The sequence below is a fragment of the Poecilia formosa genome, unplaced genomic scaffold (genome assembly GCF_000485575.1).
Source record: "Poecilia formosa unplaced genomic scaffold, Poecilia_formosa-5.1.2 Scaffold42, whole genome shotgun sequence".
NCBI lineage: Eukaryota > Metazoa > Chordata > Actinopteri > Cyprinodontiformes > Poeciliidae > Poecilia > Poecilia formosa.
In genome coordinates this window covers 730,687-750,610 of record NW_006799981.1, presented here as the reverse complement: position 1 = coordinate 750,610, position 19,924 = coordinate 730,687, and the positions used below count along the sequence as shown (strand labels likewise).

Below are 19,924 nucleotides of genomic sequence, written 5' to 3'. Positions count from 1 at the left end.
TTTCTACCCAGTCCAATCCCTCCTCCCCTGTCTCCCCCAGCATCCATATTGGAATTCCCATCCAGGCTGTATTACAAGCTGAGATGATGGCTTAATCCCTTGTTAATTAGGGACAACATCTCCAGCAGCTGAGGCTAAAGCGAGGAGCATCGAAGGCTCCTGAGATGCGAGGGGTCTGGCCGAGCTTGTGGCCTAGTCGGAGAGTCTGGCTCATTCTCAAAGAGCTGGCTGTGGATGCCGGGGGAGAGATGAGGGCTTGGATCTCTCACTGGATGAGGATTAAAAGGGCCTGCTGCCTAATCCCCCACTGATGGCCCTTCTCGGCTAATGGAACTTGGACAACTGGGCAACCGGATGCTGCTGTTGGCTCAGCTCTCACCTAAACCACTTCCTCTTCAGCTGGGTCAGGGTGTCACTGTGGCTGTGCTACTTGCTCATCAGAGAATTTGTTTCTGTTGGCCTCAATTGTTAATTTAGATCATACAAACTAGACAAAATGTCTTATTTCTTAGGGTATGTCGACCGATTTACAGTGAGTTCTTCCTGGTCACAATGTGTTAATGGATATTTATATGATTATCCTCTTTTCTTGACATCTATTGCTCAAACAAGTACATTTCAAAGAATGCGAGCACCATCAAAAAATGTAGTTTCCTTATCAATTCAATTTTAAAAGTGAGACTCGTATGTCTGAGATTCTTTACACACAGAGTGAATTTTGGGTACTAGAGCTGAAGAAATGCCCCCAGGTCAGGCCGTACCCTTAAATGGGAAATTGTTAGTCCGCCCTCACAAATTTTAAGGGAAGACAAACAATCCAAAACTCTAAAGGACAGCAGGAAGCAGTGATTGAACTGCAGCGCATAACCCAACACTCAAGGTCAAATCCGAAGGATCTGGTGTAGCCCTGCAGCGTCGAATAGCCACACGCCCAGGCAATGCTACTACTGAAACATCAACAGTCTGGCTCACTGTCACCAAACAATGGAGCGCGTGGGCCCAACACACACACCTGGCCACACACCCAGAAAACTGACACTTGGCCACCACCCTGACAGCTTCCCTTTTATGGAAGCTTTGGCCCTAAGGAGGGTGCGACCTGTTACATTTAACATAAATTGTATCAGTGCAGCATGGCATTGTCTTTACAGAGGTTAAAACCAAGGTTTGCCCTTCATCTCATATGCAGTGTTCGGTCTGGTGTTCCTCAGAGAATACTCTTGACAATATCCCATAGTTTCTTAAAGGGGTTTGAAGCAGATGAGTTTGCTGGCCAGTCATTAGTCGGGTATTGGTATGTCTGACTGTGCACGCATGTGGCACATCCTACCAGCATCTCCATGAAGTTTGAAGTGCTCTGAAATTGCTTAGGTAGATGGTTGCACTGACTTCGGACTTGATGAAACACAGTGGACCAACACAACACCAGACGATAACTTGACACTTGCCTGTGGAAGCTTTTCACCGGCCAAGTTTGTGTAGATTGTGTCATGATAATAAGAAAAGATTGATGTAAAATATCCTTTATTTTTTATGTAATTTTAACATCCTTGAAGATCAATAAATAGACAATATTCACATTTATAAAAATACCCCTGTGTAAAAAGTGTGAATAATGGCCTTAGTTCATGAGTATAGCTAATCCATTTATATTCTTTTGTGGGAAAGAATATAAATGTGCAAAAAAAAATGTACCAGGAGAGCTAAAAAAGGACCGAAAAGTGCATTTTCTTAGGTTTGCTTTTTTGGTGGCCACAAAAGCTCATTTTTTATGTCCCTGGTTAAACGTACTGTTAGCACAACACATCATAAATACAGCTAGTATTCTCTAAGTTCCTCCTACTTAGAAACACAGGCTCCCTGGGAGCTCCAAACTCTTGGTAATTATCCCGCACCACACCACCTGCTGTTTCTCTACCTGTGTGTCCACTTGCACTAGAAAGAGGTATATCACAGAGATAAGGCACGAAGAGAAAATAAAAAAAGAAAGATGTGAGATAGATATGTGGACAGTAAAAATCTTGGAAAATTATCAACTCTATGCTTGAACAAAGTAAAAAAAAAAAAAAGAACCAATCAATGGTCCTTTGAATGGCATCAAAAAAAAAAGTAACAAGTCTGTTTTCAACATGAGAAAGTACAGGACTGCCTGGAGTTGTGTTTACAGAAATACAGTTCAGAAGTCTGCAGATATTAGAAGCACATTCCATTTCACATACTGCTGTACAACAGAAATTCAAGAAATAGTACTGCTAAAATACTATAAAGTATTGATTTTTATAGGTCACTCATGCTATCCATAACATTTATTTATTTATCTTTAAACTAATGCATAGGGTTCAGCAAGAATATAGAATGGACGTCTGGTAAAGTTTCTTTTCAAATATTTATCGGGCAGACTACTGCAGCTTTTTATTGTTTTGTTCTTCCAAATGTTGCACTGGTATAATAAGCGAACAAAAACTTCCCCAGACTAGTTAGTCTGTACAAAAAGCTGCTGCCAGACTCCTGATTAATATTCCACATTTTCTCATGTGACACCACTGCTAATGCAAATGCATCAACATTCACAAATCACAGTGCAAAATAAACAGCGTCTCTCTACAATTACAATATAATTGTTTGGGAAAAAAAAATATCCATGAGGTAAAGTGAAGAAAATTACTTTACAAGTAGTAGAGCATGTTGATTGTTGCTTTTGCGCATTAGGCTTAATCATACCACCGTCGTATTTTTCACTGCACAGTGTATTCCTGGCAGTATGCGCTTCCTGCGCGAGGCAGCTCTGGTCCACCGCCCATTACTATGCGCCTCGTCAGCAGGCAAGCATCAGCCTGGGTTGCACTAACCATTGTCACTCCACAATCAAATTAGCCCTGCTGATGAGGCCTGAGCTCTGCGACCTCCACAGGCCCAGTCGCTTCCCCGCCTCACAAAAGACAAAGAAGATCTAAGAGCTGAATTCTTCAGGGATGACAGGGGTTCACATACTGATTTCTGATTAGGCTGGCTCGTCCTGTTATTTATATATATAGGTATATGCGATGGAAGTAATTGAGACAGGGTGTTGACTGCAATATGTGAAACCGATGCCCCCACCGGCTGTGAACTCGGTGTTGATGTTTATCAAAGACAAAAGTCTTTGTGTACTCTTTATTTATTTTTTTATATAAGGTTACTTCTGCTCGGTCCCAGCAACTAGCATATGTGTGACACTCTGACATTGACAGTCAGCTCAGCGTTCCCAAATCCCTCCAGACATGGCTTCCCTCCGCCTCCCTCCTTTTTCTCACGTCACCTTTCGTGGACATTTGCCTGATTTAATGTGATGAGAGATGTGAGAGCGGATACCTGCTGCTACTTCCTTTTTGTCCTGCTGTGTGTGGATGCAAAGAAATAATAATAATCGTTTTACATTTGCATCCTTTAATGCTCATTACTTTCCAACTAAGGTTGACCAGGTATGAGAACTGTTATAAAATAGTGACAGTTTTACCAAACGTGTAATAAACATTTTGTTTTTTTACAAAACACTGCAGCTTTGAAGGGGTTTAGCTTTTATGCTATCACTTATTTTATGTGAAATATATTTTTTTGCTTGATTGTCATTATTTTGTAGGAATACGTTTTCACTTTGGCATCAATGTGTTTTGTAAATTCTGCTGTTAAAAAAAGCCAAATTTTGTTGTTCATCACTGATTTGTAAAAGCAATAAAGAGTAAAACATCCAAGGGTGAATTATTATTTATAGTCACTGAATGTGTCAACAAGGGAGCTGTTTTGGACAAAGAAAGGGCATCAATGACATCTCTTTACCTCAATACATGCTTGTCGTAATGAAATGGTATTAAACGTTGTTTTATTTGTCTAATCAAAACTGCAAAAAGTTTCTAAGATTCCCACTCAGTAGTACAAACATAATGAACTAATGTTTCCCATTTCTGACAGGATCATTGTCAACCAGTTCATTATAATTTCTTGTTTTGTTTAAGCTGACATTTATTTAGCAACATAAGACATTGCTTAGCATTACATGTTAAGATTAGGTTAACGTTAGATAAGTAATTAGCATTAAATAATTAAAAACAAATGGGCTTTGGGCACTCTATGACATCATCATCTTCTGTGTGCGTTATGGGTGCATGAGAAGAAGGCGCTTTGCCAAAGGGAACTAGTGAGAAAAAAAAAAAAAAAAATCCAAAACTTTACAATAGTAAGTGATTTTCAAATAATACAATTTGCTTGTAATGGCCATTTCTGCTCTTCATCAGGAATACCATGTCATACTTTGAGCAAATACATGAAACAAGCCTTTTTATTGCAGGAGTGTTCCAGCTTCGCCCAGCTGACCTGCAGATTTAACGTGGATCAGTGAGGGCTCACTGAAAGTGGAGCGCGGAGGAACACAGTAAAGAAATCTCAATCAGATCACACAATTACACTCTGGATGACTGCAGATCAGGTGGCAGCTGAATGGTCTCAGTGAAGGTTGAAAATGAGAGAGGGGGCTTCAGCAGGAAGTTCATGTCCTGTAATTTTCAAACATGTTAAAAGTGATATCTTGACAGTTTGAATGTTTTGTTTTTTTCTTTCTTTTTCCCTTTCAGACCACACTGCAGAGGAGGAACGGTCGACACTTACCCCTGTTAGCACTTAAAGAGAAAATCATCTTGTTACAGTTGTTAGGATTCTGACCTTTGGCTCTGTAATTTAACAAGTGTTTAACAGAGAAATGGAAAAGCAAAGAGAAATCAGTGTCAGGAGACATTATGTTGATAATCCTGCATCCCTGTTTGTTCATTTATCCCTGGTAGCGAGTTTATTTTGACCATCAAACACTCGAGGTATCGGTAATGTTTTCAAGGAAATCAATGATTAGAAATGCAAATGAATGTCACTTTTAGAACTGTATCTCTTAAAAGCATTGGGTTCTAATAAAAACTCTTAAGTCTAATAATTTAAAGCTAATGTCTGTGGAGAATCCCATTCTTTTTTTGTGATTAGTATGGGTGGAATTGCTAGACTTAATGAGAAAATACCAACATGCACAAGCTCACAACATCAGCATGTATTAAACTGATCTCTGAGGGGGAAAAGTGGCTGGATTTCATTTTCGCTGCATATTTAAAGCTTTAAAACATGAGACACAAGTGTTACTTTTGCGGCAGGAGAAGTTCAAACTTGTTTTACAACCAACACTTGAGTTTTACAGAGTTTGAACTCAGTGAAATGATCTGGTGGAAGCAGCGTGAAGAGATGAGTATTATTACATCAAAGCAGAAAGCCAGTGGCAGTTTTTTGTAAGGTATTGTAGACTGGATGATACATTTGTAGTTAGTTGAAATGTTTGGAAGTAAATCTTCCAGGTGTCACTTATGTTACCCTGGTTCGTTTATATTAACTTCTGGATAAATTGTTGCCACTTCTTTCTTAGATTTTTTTGTCTTTAATATTGTTTATTTCCTTTTAACTCTTCTTCCAGTTTCTTTTTAAAGTCTGTTTGACTGTGAACACAACAGTTTGACCTCAGTCTCATGAAATAAGTCTAGATTTTGCTATAATTGTTTTGTTTTGTTTTGTTTTTTGTTTTGTTTTTTCTTGGGATTTGGTTTTCTTTTGTTCCAGTGTTGGAACAAAAGTTATCAAGACTTTCAGGTATACTCTTCTTTCTCAATGTGTGCCTAAATTGACTTTGTCTTTCTGTCATGTTGTAATTTCTATGCCTTTTGTGGCTCAGTCTTCCACTGCTCTCCTCCTTCGCTTCTACGTTCGCTTTATCTTTCTTTTTCTCTCCAGCAGCAGACTTAAATACTGATAGACCTCACTCTGGGTTTGATTAAGTCCCTGCTCCGCAGAATCAGACAGCAGACATAAATATCTGGGGGCATCTGAGAGAGAGACGAGTCAGTTAAAGAGGACTGAGTGTAGATCAGGTTTCTACCCCTGATGAAAATCAATGCGACTTGACCGGTTGCAAAGTGACTCAACATGTCAGCTCTAAAGAGAGCAGCCATTATATCATTAGAGCTAATTTCATCTTGCTCTACTTGTGCCTTCATTGTTATTCAGTCATTTAGTGAGGATGCGCATGTAGATGATTCACAACTGTCCATTGTCATAATTTTCACTGGGCTTGACAAACCAGAATTGGAGCCTTTGAATTGCTGTAGTGAGCCCGTTTTCCTCGTAGCTCTTGGTAATTCCAATTTCCATTTAAGCAAAAGTCCAAAGAGTGAAATTTCGTTCAAATTCAGAAAGACAACAGGTTATTGTATTTCCATTTGTTTCTTATTTGGAAATCTCAAGGTCTCATCTTTGCTTTTGTGCAGATCGTTTGGTTCGTCTGTTGACATTTTCAGTGACCTTAAGCGTAAAAGTCTGATGTCCAAGGATGAGAATTAGCTTCTCTACGCCTGAAACAATGATCCAGGAGTCTGTCTCCTTCAGTTGGACTTGTTCAAGTGGTTACCTGAGTCCGATGTGCTGAAAGCATGCAACATGTATTTAAATGCAAGTTGAGTACTTAAATATAAATCACTGTGATATTTATCAGTTGATCAACTATTAATTTATACACTCAGATTTATTTTATTCCCTCCTTTTAATGAGTAAGTATTTAAACATGCAAATTTCCAGTGTGGTTTATCATAATGAACCATCACTGTTTATCTTCTTCACCTGGGTAATGCATTTTAATTTATGCATTAAATATATGCTCAAGGATTTGACATTGACATTTCCAATATTTAAAAAAAAAATCACATCTCATCCTAATGTAATCTAAAGTTACAAACACATCTAAAGGGATTAAGGACAACAACCACAGTAAGTCATCAGTTAAAGTCATTGTTGAATCATTGTTTGGTGATGAAGAACTATAAATAACTTCTTAAGGCAATTATTAATAAAACGAGGGATTTAGATCAAAATCACTAAATCAGGGTTCCACTTGATTATAAAGAAAATATCAAAATAGCTCAGTCTCAGTTTTTTTTTTTTTTTGTAAATTAAAACAATAGTTGAGTGTTTGCACATTTTGTGTCCCTGATGGTCAAAAGAGCACAAGTGTTGTCTTAGTCCTTTGTTATAAGGTCCTCATGACATCACAGTTTCCTTTCTGAAACTCTTCCTCTTACTGCTGATGGACCAAAGTGGGTAAAGTCAATGAAATCAAGTAGTTATACCAGCCTCCTGCAGTGCCAGTCCTTCATGGCTGGAGGCACAGCATCACACACTTGTTCTGGCAGAATCTTAACTGCTACAACTTATTTGAGATGAGGGTCTTCTGTAAAACAATGAATAAAGCCAAATTTATCTGTTCATTCTATTTGGCCAATAAAGTGTTTGCTGAGTGTGATTTTTTTGCTGAGCCTTACGGCAATGAAACAAGGTAAAATGTCTAATTTCCTGTTAAAGGGTGCATTTTGTTTTAGATTAGGAAAGAAGGAAAGTACCAGGAGCTGGCAGAGAGCAGTGCAGAAGATCTGACCGGAAAACCAGGTTTGTATGAGTCAAGGTAAGATTTCAGGTCTTTGTGCGCTGATGTGGAAGCGCTTCATTAAACGGAGGATGGTGGAAGAAGAGGGTCGTAAATTCAGTCACTGATACCACACGCGGCGTTCGAAGCAAGAGATGAGGGGTTAGTTGTCAGCTGCAGCTGGGTTGAAAACTAGAGAATGATGATTTCCCCCCGGATCGTCTGGACGAAACCGTCTCATTCGATAAGGACCTGAAAGAACTCCGGATCCCAGGACACGTCACAGACGCATTCCAGAAGATAATTTATTCCATCTGCTCAGGAATAAGATAAAAATAGAAATAGTTAGGGGGGGAAAACTATTTCTTTTCATTGGTTATTTGTGCGGCAAACGCTACCTAAAATACGCTGGTGAGAACATTCATCTTCTACAGCAGCCTGTTTTCCTAAAAACGTGTTGAGTAATCAGGCAACAGGGGAGATAATTTTCACAGTTTTATGTTGTTGAGTAATTTTAGGATCTCATCTCTCTGGCACTGTGACTTATAATACCTTCCTATCTTCAAGCAATGCTCAAATATCTCCACTAGAGGCTCCCTGTTGAGTCGACTACACACACATCCACTCGTCTGACAGCCACACACACACACACACACACACACACGCATACATTCCCTCATGCTGTTCCCTTCAAATAGACCTGCAGAGCTGAGAGCAGGGTGGATTGCTATTTGGCATTGCAGGGCATTAGCCGCTGATGTCTTAACACTTGTAAATGAACCTTCCTCCCCTCCTAATCTGTCACTTTAATGCACTATAGATTTTATTTCAGCCTCTGTAGTATCACATTCTCAATAATAATCATCAAGCCAACACTGTTGTCCCCCTCCTGCAGAAATTAAATCTCGCCACCGAGTGCACAACTAATAAAAGATGTTGCTGGAGGAAATAAAAAAATAAATATGATGAATCATAAGCAGCGGGGATTTGTATTCAGATGCAAAAGACAATTACATAAAGAGTTTGAATTTATCAGCCTCTTCTCCTCTCAAAGGCTCAATAATGGACAACCACCGGCAGGCGTTTGGCGTTGCATGCTAAGAAACACGCATAAGCGAGCTTTTGTGGACGTCTGCGCACACACAGAGCAAACACATTCAAGCATTAGCAAAGCCGCAGCATCACGCACTCATAACTGCACTTGCAACTTGAAATGTCTCTATTAGACGAACAGGAAGTGAACATAATCTGTGTGTTTCAGGTAGCCTAGACAACATCAACTGCATCATAAAAAAAATCAGGGATTGGTGTTTTCAAAATTGAGGTAATAAGGAGAAAAAAACTAATGTTATATAGTCAAAGATGGAAAAAAAAAGTTTGAACCCAAGAAGACAGTTTCAGAGGTAGGCAGAGATGTTCCTGCCCAGCACAACAAATGATATTTTATCATCTATTTAGTCTATGATTATTATTTTTTTTTATTATTCAGAGAAAAGGGTAAAATTCGACATTAGTAAAAACCAAGAACTAAGACATTTCAATGGTTTCGTGTTTTTTAGGTTGTTACTTTTTCGCACTTAAATGTTTTGGACCATGAAAATAATTTAAAAATTAAATAACCATAGCAATTGCAAAAAAAAGAGTTTTGGAATTATGATTTCATTAATGAAGAGAAAAAGTCATTTCATCCCAACCTGGTTCTAAATGGAAAAATCCTCTAAGTCTAACGATGCTCTGGGTTCTTTGGATCATTCCCCTGCTGCCGACACCAAGTGTGTTTGCACCTACAGGGTTTGTTCATATTTTTTGAAGTAAGATCTTGTAGCATTATTATCTGTAATAGTTTCCATAGCTGCTGTAGAAATATGCCATATGAGTGTCATCTTGTTGAAAATGTTAGGGAATCCTACGTGTGGGGGAGCTAACAGTCAAACTGTAAAGTTTCATATAAACTATGTTAAAGTGTATTTCAGCAGTCATGTCTGGGTTCTGTTAAGCTGAACATCACCCAGGTTTCTGTGTATTTGCTCTTTTTGAGGTGAATTGTGAACTTTTTTATAAATCACGTTAGAGCCACTGATAGAGCATCAAACCTTCAGTCCAAGACCAGGTTTATTAAGTATGTAGAAACAAAAGCAGTGACATTATTGAAAAAACAATCTACCCAGTTCTGACTTGTGGGGATACGTCATCACTGACATTTTAACAAAAGGTCCTTTCATTTTTTCACAAATTTTTAGATTTTTTTGCTGCGGAGTGGTTTACAAAGTTTTCTATCTGCTACTTTTAGGGCACTCATAAAAGCACAACAAAGCATTAAACTGTGCCTAATTTCTTTATATTTTCTCTAAGAATTGATTGTGATCTTTTAAATTGGTCTTTATTAGTCTCTCTGCACTTTCTGAAGATTTTTAAACTTTTAATTGGAGGTTTTAAGTAAAACATGTAACTGAATCATCACTTTACTGGTTTGTAAAGCAAATCTTTAAATGTATATTTTTGATGTGTGGTTGAGAAAAGGTGCTTCTAAATTCTGTGAAAAGTAAAAGCCTCTTCCACAGAGTCAAAAAGACGTATCAACGATTGGGGCTTTAGTAACAGGTTGTTGGGTACAGACAAAAAAAATGTGGGATTTTTTTCTGGATATGTTTTACTAGAAAACAGATTTGTTTCAAATTACTAGTTTTGCAAATGAAATCTTTCATCTTGTGAGTAAAGTTTTGACTTACAAACCCAAATTTTGAAGGAACAGGAATAAAAAATGGACAAAATACACATTTTAATTTCAAACTCCTCTTTGCAAATGAGCGCTTATTTGCAACTTGATTCGCTTTGTTCTTAAAGCTTTCACGTTTAGCTGTAGAAAAAGGAGCAGAATACCTCCACAGCTCACTTGCAGCCCAGAACATCCCAGTCTCACTTAGCAGAGTAAAGATGCCGGACAACCTTCTCCCAGGATAGCTCCCACCTAACCTTTTGTCATCCATCTCTTCTCCTCCCCTGTTCCTTCTCCCCTCTCCTCGTGGCCTCGGTCACCCCTCTTTTCCTATGTGCTGACTGGCTAGTTGACGGAGCCGGTCAAGGACGCCCCCAAATACACCCCCCCACACACCTCCCAGGGGTTTAAAGGGTACGGGATGGAGCTGAAAGCCCCACGCCCCAGCGGCTTCCTGAGTTGCCCCCCGTAAAAAAGCCAGTGAAGTGTGCGTTCCTCTGCTGGGAGAGCAGGCTGCAGGCCTGAAGGTTTGGCCCTGAACTGGCGCTCCCCCTGCGGTGAGACCAGGCCAGAAGCAGCCTGCCAGTTGGTTGACTTGACCTCCTCAAACTGATGTGGCACAGGCTGGCAGAGCGGTCACTGATGCTGCACAGTTTGGGGGGAAATAGACGATCTCTGCCCTTTTCTCAATGAGCCCATCTTAGTTCTCATGACATGTTTTCTTTTTTTTTCCCCAACATTTTTTTTTTTTACGTAGTTTCTAAAAAGCAGTGAATACAAATCTGAAGAGTTTATTTGTTTTTATAAGTGGCAAGTGATTCATGTTGCAAAAGATAATATGAGTAAAATAGTTTAAACTTGAAAATAACAATGAGAAGGTCAAATTTTGAGGCGCTAACAGTTTTTTTTTTTTTGCAAATTCACAATAAATTTCCAACTTATGGACCAAGTTTGTGTTTGTCAAAAATAAATTCATTACTGTCATATATTAAATCCCACAGGACTGGAAAGGTTCAAATAAACTATTAAACCTCCCATAATCAAACGTTTTGTCCTCCTCTGTAGGGGAAATTTGCCATAACGGTGAAGATTCACAGACAGTGTAGCGTAAAGCTAAAAAAGGTTAGCCTCCTTGACTATTTGTAATAAAAACATGTTTTTTTATTTTGACTTCAAGAGCAAAGGACTGATATTTTTTTGTCCTGCATTAAGGTTACATATATCAAACTGCGTAAAAATAAAATTCTCAGCCCTTTCAATAAAGTTTGACTCCTTGAAGCGTAAATAGATGGCACCTTAGCATCCTCTGGACCGTCAAAATGCAGTGAAAACATTCTTCCAGCAACAACATGTTTGAAAAGTCTGAACTTGTAGCAGAAAAATGTTGTCCATTCCTAAAATCAATTTAGAGTCAGAAACCTTTTTCAGAACATTTATGATGCCTTTAAGAAGTATTCACCTCCTTGGATGTTTTACCTTTTTTATTGCTTTTACAAATCAATCAAGATCAACAGTATTAGCCTGTTTTGACAAAAAAAAAAAATTGAACACAAATGTTAAAATTGATTTTTACAAAAATAATGACAATTACATGAAAACCTTTAAAATACAAAAATATTTTATTGCTGGCTGGACCTAATTTAACAGAGGTCCAGCCAATTGGTGCTAATCACTTGAGTGCTGTGTCTCAAGTCATTGTAGTCTAAAGACAGCTATGTGTGGAAAATCCATTCACTGATCAGTCAGTATTCCTGGTTACCGTTACAGCATGGAGACTAAATAACACCCCAAGCAAATCAGAGGAAAAGTTATTTAAAAGTATAAGTCAGAGGATGGACACAAAAAAAAACCTCTATGGCACTGAATTGCCCCTGGGGTTCAGTTAAATCCATCAAGAAATAGAAGAAAAATGACACATGTGTAAATCTTCCTATACCACCAGGCTGTCCTCACTAACTATCTCAGAGGTTAAAACACTGTGCGGCCCTGTCTGGGCTCATTTCCTATTACCCCCAAAAAAGAAAGTGGCGTCCTACTGTTAGCCACTGATGGCTCATCATATTTTTTTTCTTTAGGATGGTCTGTCAGAGACGGCATCAAAGGTCTGGGAGCCTAGTTAGAATGGGCTGCATCCTGGGAACACATTAGCGAGTGCGTCTGTTTGTGATCTTTCTCTCTTTCATCACTTTGAAATTTTCTCCTTTCGCTCCGGCGACCTGTCTGCCTTCCACTCCTACCATTCACTGACCCATTTCAGGATGTGGAGGGGTGTGGCAGAAATGGCATTAATATCTCACTGCATCCGTTTCCTCACTTCTTTTCTTCTTCTTTTTTTTTTTTAATAATTAGGTAATAAGCATTTCACATTTTTTCTTTAGAGATGTGGGGGGAAGAAAATCTGAAAACCTTTTTCTAGTTCATATCTAAGGACTGCCAAATAACAACAAATCAATGAAGACTTCAAAACAGCTCACATCTGAAAAGCAAAGCTTCCAGGTCAGAGGAGTTTCGTGTAATTGTAAAGAATTCAAATTATCTTTAGCCAGAGCAGCAGTTTAATTTCCTTTGATTATAGCTGATGTATCTCAAAAACACATTTCAAGAGATTTTCAGAGAGCTTGTATTAATCCAGCAATCATTCAAATATCCTATACAGGTAACTCAAGGTAATTGAAGCTTCGCTTTCTAAAAAGTGTCTCTCAAATCCGACCAAACTCCTTTTAATCTAATACAACCTTCTGACATAAATCATCTACAGCTTTGTTTGACGTGAAATCAAACTGACAGGTTTTCAGACTGATTAAAAGTGAACACAGCTAAAGAATATATATAAAAAAAAACAACCCGAAACAACAAAGCAAAGATCTGTAATTACATCGCCCGTCTCCGTCTCTTTCGCATTCTGCTGCCTTTTTTCTGTCCATCTCAAGCTGCTTGTGACAGCTAACTTTCTGAGTGGCTTTAGGAGGCTAAATTGGCCTGGTTCAGGCAGGAAGCTCTGTGTGTTTGGTGTCAGATAATGTGCGCTGAGGAGTCAGAGGAGAGTGTGATTAAAGCCAAGCCACTGATAATTATGTCAGACTCCACAGTTGTCCTAAACCTCCTTAGCTAGTTGAAAGATTTCTCTCTGATGAGAAAAACATGAGGAGGAAGAAAGAGACAGGGGGAAAAAAATGTGAAGGGTCTTCCCATTACTGTTGTGGCCTCTTCTGCCCCTGCCAATTTGGAGAAAGTAACTGCAGACTTCCTTCTTTGCTGGACACGTTCTGAAGGGGTGGCGTGAGGTTAAAATGCTCAGCTAAGCTTTTTTGTTGCCTCTGAGGGTTGGCTAGAATAATGTTCAATATTTTGCGTACTGTGAACCTGTGATTTGTTACTCTTCAGGTATATTAAGCATAAAAAGGCATTTGTTTTAAATCAAAAGCATGCTAATTTGTGTAGAAGGTGCTACTCCAAATGCTCCATCCATTCATCCATTATCTTCCGCTGACTCTGGTCACGGCAGGAAGGCTCAGACTTCCCTCTCCAGCTGCTCACAAGCCTGGAATATCACACCAGGGCAACCAAATCAGACGTCTGATCCACATCCACTGGCTCAGCGCTCAGATTCCAAATTGCGTAAGTTTGAATGACTTTGACTTGACCATTTTTACGTATTAGGTTTTGATCTAAACTATTTCATTCTAGCTGTGTTCCACTGGAAGGTAAACTTCTGCTTTCTTCTTGTCACTCTCCTATAAAGGCTGGATTTGTGAATTTCAAAACTTATAGATGTCCTGGTAAAAGATCTGTGGATTGTGGGCGTTTCTCTCATTAGTGCTCTGGTCTGGCAGGTTCACTTAAAATGTTTGCAGTTGTGTTGCACTCTTTATTTTGACGTCAGGAGCAAAAGACTGATATTTTTTTGTCCTGCATTAAGGTTACATATATCAAACTGCGTAAAAATAAAGTTCTCAGCCCTTTCAATAAAGTTCGACTCCTTGAAGCGTAAATAGATGGCACCTTAGCATCCTCTGGAACGTCAAAATGCAGTGAAAACATTCTTCCAGCAACAACATGTTTGAATAGTCTGAACTTGTAGCAGAAAAATGTTGTCCATTCCTAAAATCAATTTAGAGTCAGAAACCTATTTCAGAACATTTACGATGCCTTTAAGAAGTATTCACCTCCTTGGATGTTTTACCTTTTTTAAATGGTAAAACAAATACTATGTATTACTAAATACATAGTATTTAGTAACAAACATTACAATTGCTTATCTCCTATTCGCCTTTTTTTATCTTTATGATGCTGTTTTTTCACTAATGTCCTCTAAAAAATCCTCTGAGGCCTTTAGAAAACAGCTGGATCCATATTGAGATTAAACTGTGCACAGGTGGATTTTGTTGCAGATCATTTTTACTACACACATTTTGATAATTCTTTGAAATGATTGGGTGACAATTAGTTGTACTGGATTTTATTTGGAGCTATCGGGGGGGAAAAGGGGCTGAACATATGTGTGCAACAAATTTTTAAATCTTCATTTGTAAGACCTGCTAGAAACATTTATTTTTCCAACACAATAATTTTTGTTGGTCTCTTTCACCAAAAATCCCAATTAAATTACATTGCATCATAGATGTAATGGTTTTGCAACATTACAAAATGTGTGGAATTGAAGTGCATACCTATTTCATTTTAAATAGATCAGATCACTTAACACCTTTTTAACAAGTTTATTAAAAAAGAAAAATATAGAGGACAGACTTTTAAAGCGCTCTAAAAACACACACACACCCAGAAACATTGAATATTCTTTATATACAAGTTTTCTATTTACCCCGTTTCGCCACGACTGCTCTGAATATGTGTGTTCCAGCCATTACAGTGAGTCTGAAGAGCATGATTGCAGAACTTGGCAGGAGATGAAATCCCATGCAGAGGTTAAGCCTCTGTGTAGTGCTAAGTGGCACAGCATATATTAACATGAAATTCATCCAATTAGATCTAATGGAACCGTCCGGTGTGATGGCGTGTTCAGTCATTTTATGTCCATGAGCAGGCCTTTAATATGTTAGTCTACTTATTTGAAATTTTTCCATCCCTGTTGGTGTCATTTATAGCACAGATGCTAGATTTTCTAATGTTTTCTTTGAAATCAAGACAGTACAATCTTAGCTTGTGGTCAGCTGGCTGAATGAAGCTCTGTAGCAGGAAAATGACAAGTCATAAATTTGATGACTAGTATCTCAGCTGCTCCCTGCACACCAAAAGCTAAGATAGTGGACTCAAAGTCCTCCTTGCCGTGCCTGGCAATATTCCTCATTGTGGGGTCTACTGTCCCGTTCCTTGCCAAAACCAAGCAGCCAGGGATAGTCCCTATCCGCTCCTTAAGCAGTGATCTTTCTATAACTTTTATGAAGCCAACTGAAAATCCTTCTCCATGACCTCCCACAAATAAGTTTCTGCAATCACATAAGCCAAAGTCGTCTTCTTTCACGTCAGCCTAAAATGTTTTACAGCTTTCAAAATGTTTTCTTTTTTTTTCAGAGCTTTCCATCACTAAGTCACACAGGTCTCTCCATCATCTCTGACTAGACTCTCTGCGTCTGAAGAAACTCCCCCCCTGTATGACTCTGCCACCACCGTGTATGATTTGATTAAAGTCTGTTAGGGTAATGTGCAGCGTAAATTCTTTTGCTCCACTTAGTGTTTTGCATGCAAGTCAAAAATTTCCCCTCGTCTGACCAGAGGAGATTCTCCCTCATGTTCACTGCGTCTCTTACATGGTTAGTGACAGGCTTTAAACAGGTCTTTTTACAGCTTTCTTCCTGGCACTCCTCCATAAGGGCCTGGTTGGTGGAGCGCGTGATAATAATTGTTCTGTCAACAGCTTCCCCTTTCTGAGCTGCGGATCTCTGCAGCTCCTGCTGAGTCTCTGATTAATACACTCCTTACCCAGCCTGTCACTTTGGGTGGATGCCCATGGCTTGTAGGTGTGTCAAGCTTTTTCTATTTTGGACTTTGGATTTTGGATAATGGACTGAAAAGTTCTCCAAAACAGGTTTAATAAAGCTTAGGAACACTAATTTATAAAATAACCTTGTTTCAAACTTCTGTCCAACTTTCTCCCTGACCTGCCTGTTGTTTTTATGGTGGTGTTTGTTCTCAAGCAAAACCCCCACCTGGTAAAAATTAGCCCTTTGTTCAACAGTTTGCTTCTTGCTGAGGGTTTGGACTCTCGGTTACTGAGAAACAGCAGCTTGAGAAGTGGACTCTGTTGAAGTTTTAAAATGTACTCAATCGCTAACTTTTGACTGTGACGTATGTGATGCAGTTTACAGAAAATTGCTTGCAGTGCAAACAACCAAGTTACTAGCTGAACAAGATGGGTGTTAATGTCAATTCAAAACTTGGATGCATGACCAACATGGACTGAGCAGCTTCTTTCACTTCCTCTGCTGTGATTGCTGAAGTACAGGCAGACAACAACTCTAAAGCAGTGCAGAAAATTGACATCGTCGTTCACAAATTCTCCTGTTCGTCGATTGGCCCGGTTGAAATTCTACCGGAAAAATCCAAGTCGTTGGGAGAAAGCTCAGATGGAGCACTGAAGGGAGATCCGAATCAAATGGAATTGCATTCCCGGAAAATTCACAAAAGTGCTGGCTTTATACTGCAATTATCTTATACAAAGATTTTATTCTTTTAATACTTTTATGATTACATATGCCATGGCTTTTATTATTAGAAAACCAACCAAATGGCATAATAACAATGCCATTTTTTCTTTTTCTTTTTTTATGCTACATTGAAGTTTGTTGTTAATCTGACAAGAAATGTAAAAGAAAAAAAAGAGAGAGAGGAGGGGGGTGGGGGTGTAAATACTTCTTTTAAGCCCTGCAGGTTTGGTCAATGTAAAATAAAGGACATATATAATTTTGCCACTCAGTCAGTGACACTGACGACAAGAGAACAGAGAAAGTTTGCAAGCTCAACGCAAAAAATAATAATAAAAAAAAAAATAATACATAGATTATGTAAGCCAGTGTTGTTCTGTCCAACACCGCTCCCCATCAGCAGCAGCACCAGTGAGCGTGGCGGTCTTCAAATCGGAGCGCAGACTGTTGTTAAACACTGATTACAGTTGTTGAAGCCCTCCACTCGTACCCCCTCCAACCTCCTGGTTTTATTGCCTTCGTTGCGTGTGTCAAGATCTGTTGCGAGAGTGCCACTTAATGAAGTCGTACCTGAATTTATTTGTGGGAGCCGCCACATAGAGCAGGAGAGGAGGCACCAATTAATAGAACGAAAGAGGAGCCGGTGATTTATAATTAACAAGCATGTGGGTTATAGTAAACATAACACTCAGTGTAATAGCCCTGGAGAGGGGATAGGAAGAGGAGAAAGAAGCAAGAAGGAGGGGAAAAAACCCGAGCATTGATATGTCCCTTGGCGGATGAGCGGAGTCCTTGTGGCTGACGGGAGCTGTCTAAAGTCACTAAATGAATAATCATCTGTGAATAAGGCTGGAGACAAACGCTTAACGAGGATGATGTGTACCTTGCTGACATGGCGGCTGAGAGAAGCGGCGAGAATGGCAACAGCAGCCAAACAGGCTCGCCTGCGAGTTGAATGGCCTGCAACATTATAACAGCGACGAAGCTGCTTCAGCCAACCGGCCGTGGCGAGCCTGCTCTGTAAGGCTGACTGGTTGTTTGTCAGAATTTCTAAAAGGCCAATGAATCCCCACTCATTTCCAACGGCTCGTCGCCGGTGCATGACGGGAACAAAAAAGGAAATTGTAGCAAACAAACGTGGCGCTGACAGCGCTGACAGTTGAAGGGGGGTGTCTTTCTGTACGAATTTATAAAACATCTTCACGCCAAACTTTTCGCTGTTCGCGGGGCGTTCAGCTGACTCGATCATCTAAACTTTAACGGCAAAAGCCTGTCTCCCAAGCCTTATCACATGTCACTTTGCAGTGTATATTTAAAACAGTAAAGCCATGAGGGGCTTCACTGCAGTGGGTTTTAGAACAGTGGAGAGGCAGACGAGAAGCTTTGCAGTATCACTGTAAAGCTAAGCGTCAAGTGGCTGATTGCTTTCATGAAACATTGAGACAAAGAAGGCAACGGTTCAACAAGCTCCGCATTTTATGACGGTAACATTAAAAAAAAAAAACTCCACATAAAACTCGCACTTTCTGCCAAGTTACATAACTCCATCAACACCTCAACAAAGCTCCATTCTAATTGTAACTTCCTAGGCATATTTTTCAGACATCACGGCAGGCGGTGGGTTTTATTTAAGCAGGTAAGTTGTACGCTGTGCATTTTAATGAATCGGCGATACATCCTCTCTCTTAGTGTTTATTGTGTAGGTGGATCTAATAAATCAAGAACATAATTAAAAAGTGACTTTATTTATTATAAAGTTTACTAAATTTTAAATGTTTAGTTTGACATTTTTTAATGACTTGCAACAAAGAAGACCCCCAAACTCAGTTTCTCATAAAAACTGGGTACTGCATTATATGGGAACTCTGGCTGCACTGTGCAGCCCCAAAACATGACTGTTAGGTTAACTGGTCTCTAGATTTGTCCTGCGTGTCTCTGTGTTGTCCTGCCATGAACTGGCAACCTTTCCATGGCGAGCTCCACCTATTACCCAATGACTGCTGGAGACGGGCACCAGCCCCCTGTGATCCTGCAGTGATAAACAGCCAGCGGATGAACGGATGTAAAATTGATCAACAGATGCTGTAATACAAAGGATACGGTCTGCAGCAATAAAATGCAGTGTGGTGTTTAAATAATGTTCAAAACACAAGAGAATAAACATTTTCATCGTGGTAACTTTTGGGTTTGGCTTTGATGGATTCTGTCAGCTGACAAATGTTTTACCTTTTGTTGATTAAATTTTAGATCACTTTCAATAGTGCAATTAATCCAACCACACAACTACCACTTTTTATTCTATTTTTTAATTATTTTTTTACTTTAAAGTACTATTTTATTTAATTCATTTTTAGTACAAGAAAATTATTGTTTCACTTGTGTTGTGTGTGACAACGTGACATATGCAATGCTGTTTTTGTAGGAGCTGAGAATGTAGACACACGGTTCCGATGGGGTGTGATAGAGAGTGTAATTTTGCATACTTCTCAAGATGGCCACTCACGTGGTGCATTTAGGTACACTCTGTGCCAAGGGAATACTGAGATTCATCTGTCAGCACAATAATCACCGAAGTGATAATGGTCGTGGCAGCTACACCAACAGAGAACATTACGGTGTCTGTGTTATTGTGACATTTTCCCTTTTCAGTTCTAAACACACAAGTACAGAGGACGACAAACCGTCTACTTGCAGGATTTAAAGAATGCAATGTAGTCGGCACACCCATCCATCCAAAGTGAGCGATGCTGTGGCTATTCAGGCCACTGCCAGAGTGCGGGATAGGATGCTACCCCTTTTACCTGCTGGTCTCACTTCCCTCTCACTCGTCCCGAGGGGGCTTGTTTATTTACATGAGTGCAAAGCAGAAAGGCATCAGAGGAAGTCTTAAAGTTGAGCCACAATGACCGATTTAAGCCGCCACCCAAAAGCCTTATTTTTCCTTTTGGCTAAGAGGATTTGTGTCTGGTCCATGTGTATCAGGCCACTCTCTCTCACTCAGACTTTCTCTCTGGGACAAAGTCACCCCTGACTCATTCTGAGTGAACGTAGCGTCTTGCCAAAGAACTG

At 39.5% G+C, this 19,924-nt stretch overlaps 1 long non-coding RNA gene across 1 annotated transcript in view; it reads left to right on the top strand.

Moving 5' to 3' along the window:
* Positions 1-4,968, top strand: part of LOC103137626 (uncharacterized) — a 118,601-nt gene extending 113,633 nt beyond the window's left edge. The window contains exons 7-8 of the long non-coding RNA XR_476171.2: positions 4,325-4,408; positions 4,608-4,968. This is a non-coding gene — a long non-coding RNA (uncharacterized LOC103137626). The remainder of the gene's footprint in view (positions 1-4,324; positions 4,409-4,607) is intronic.
* Positions 4,969-19,924: the final 14,956 nt, after the last annotated feature.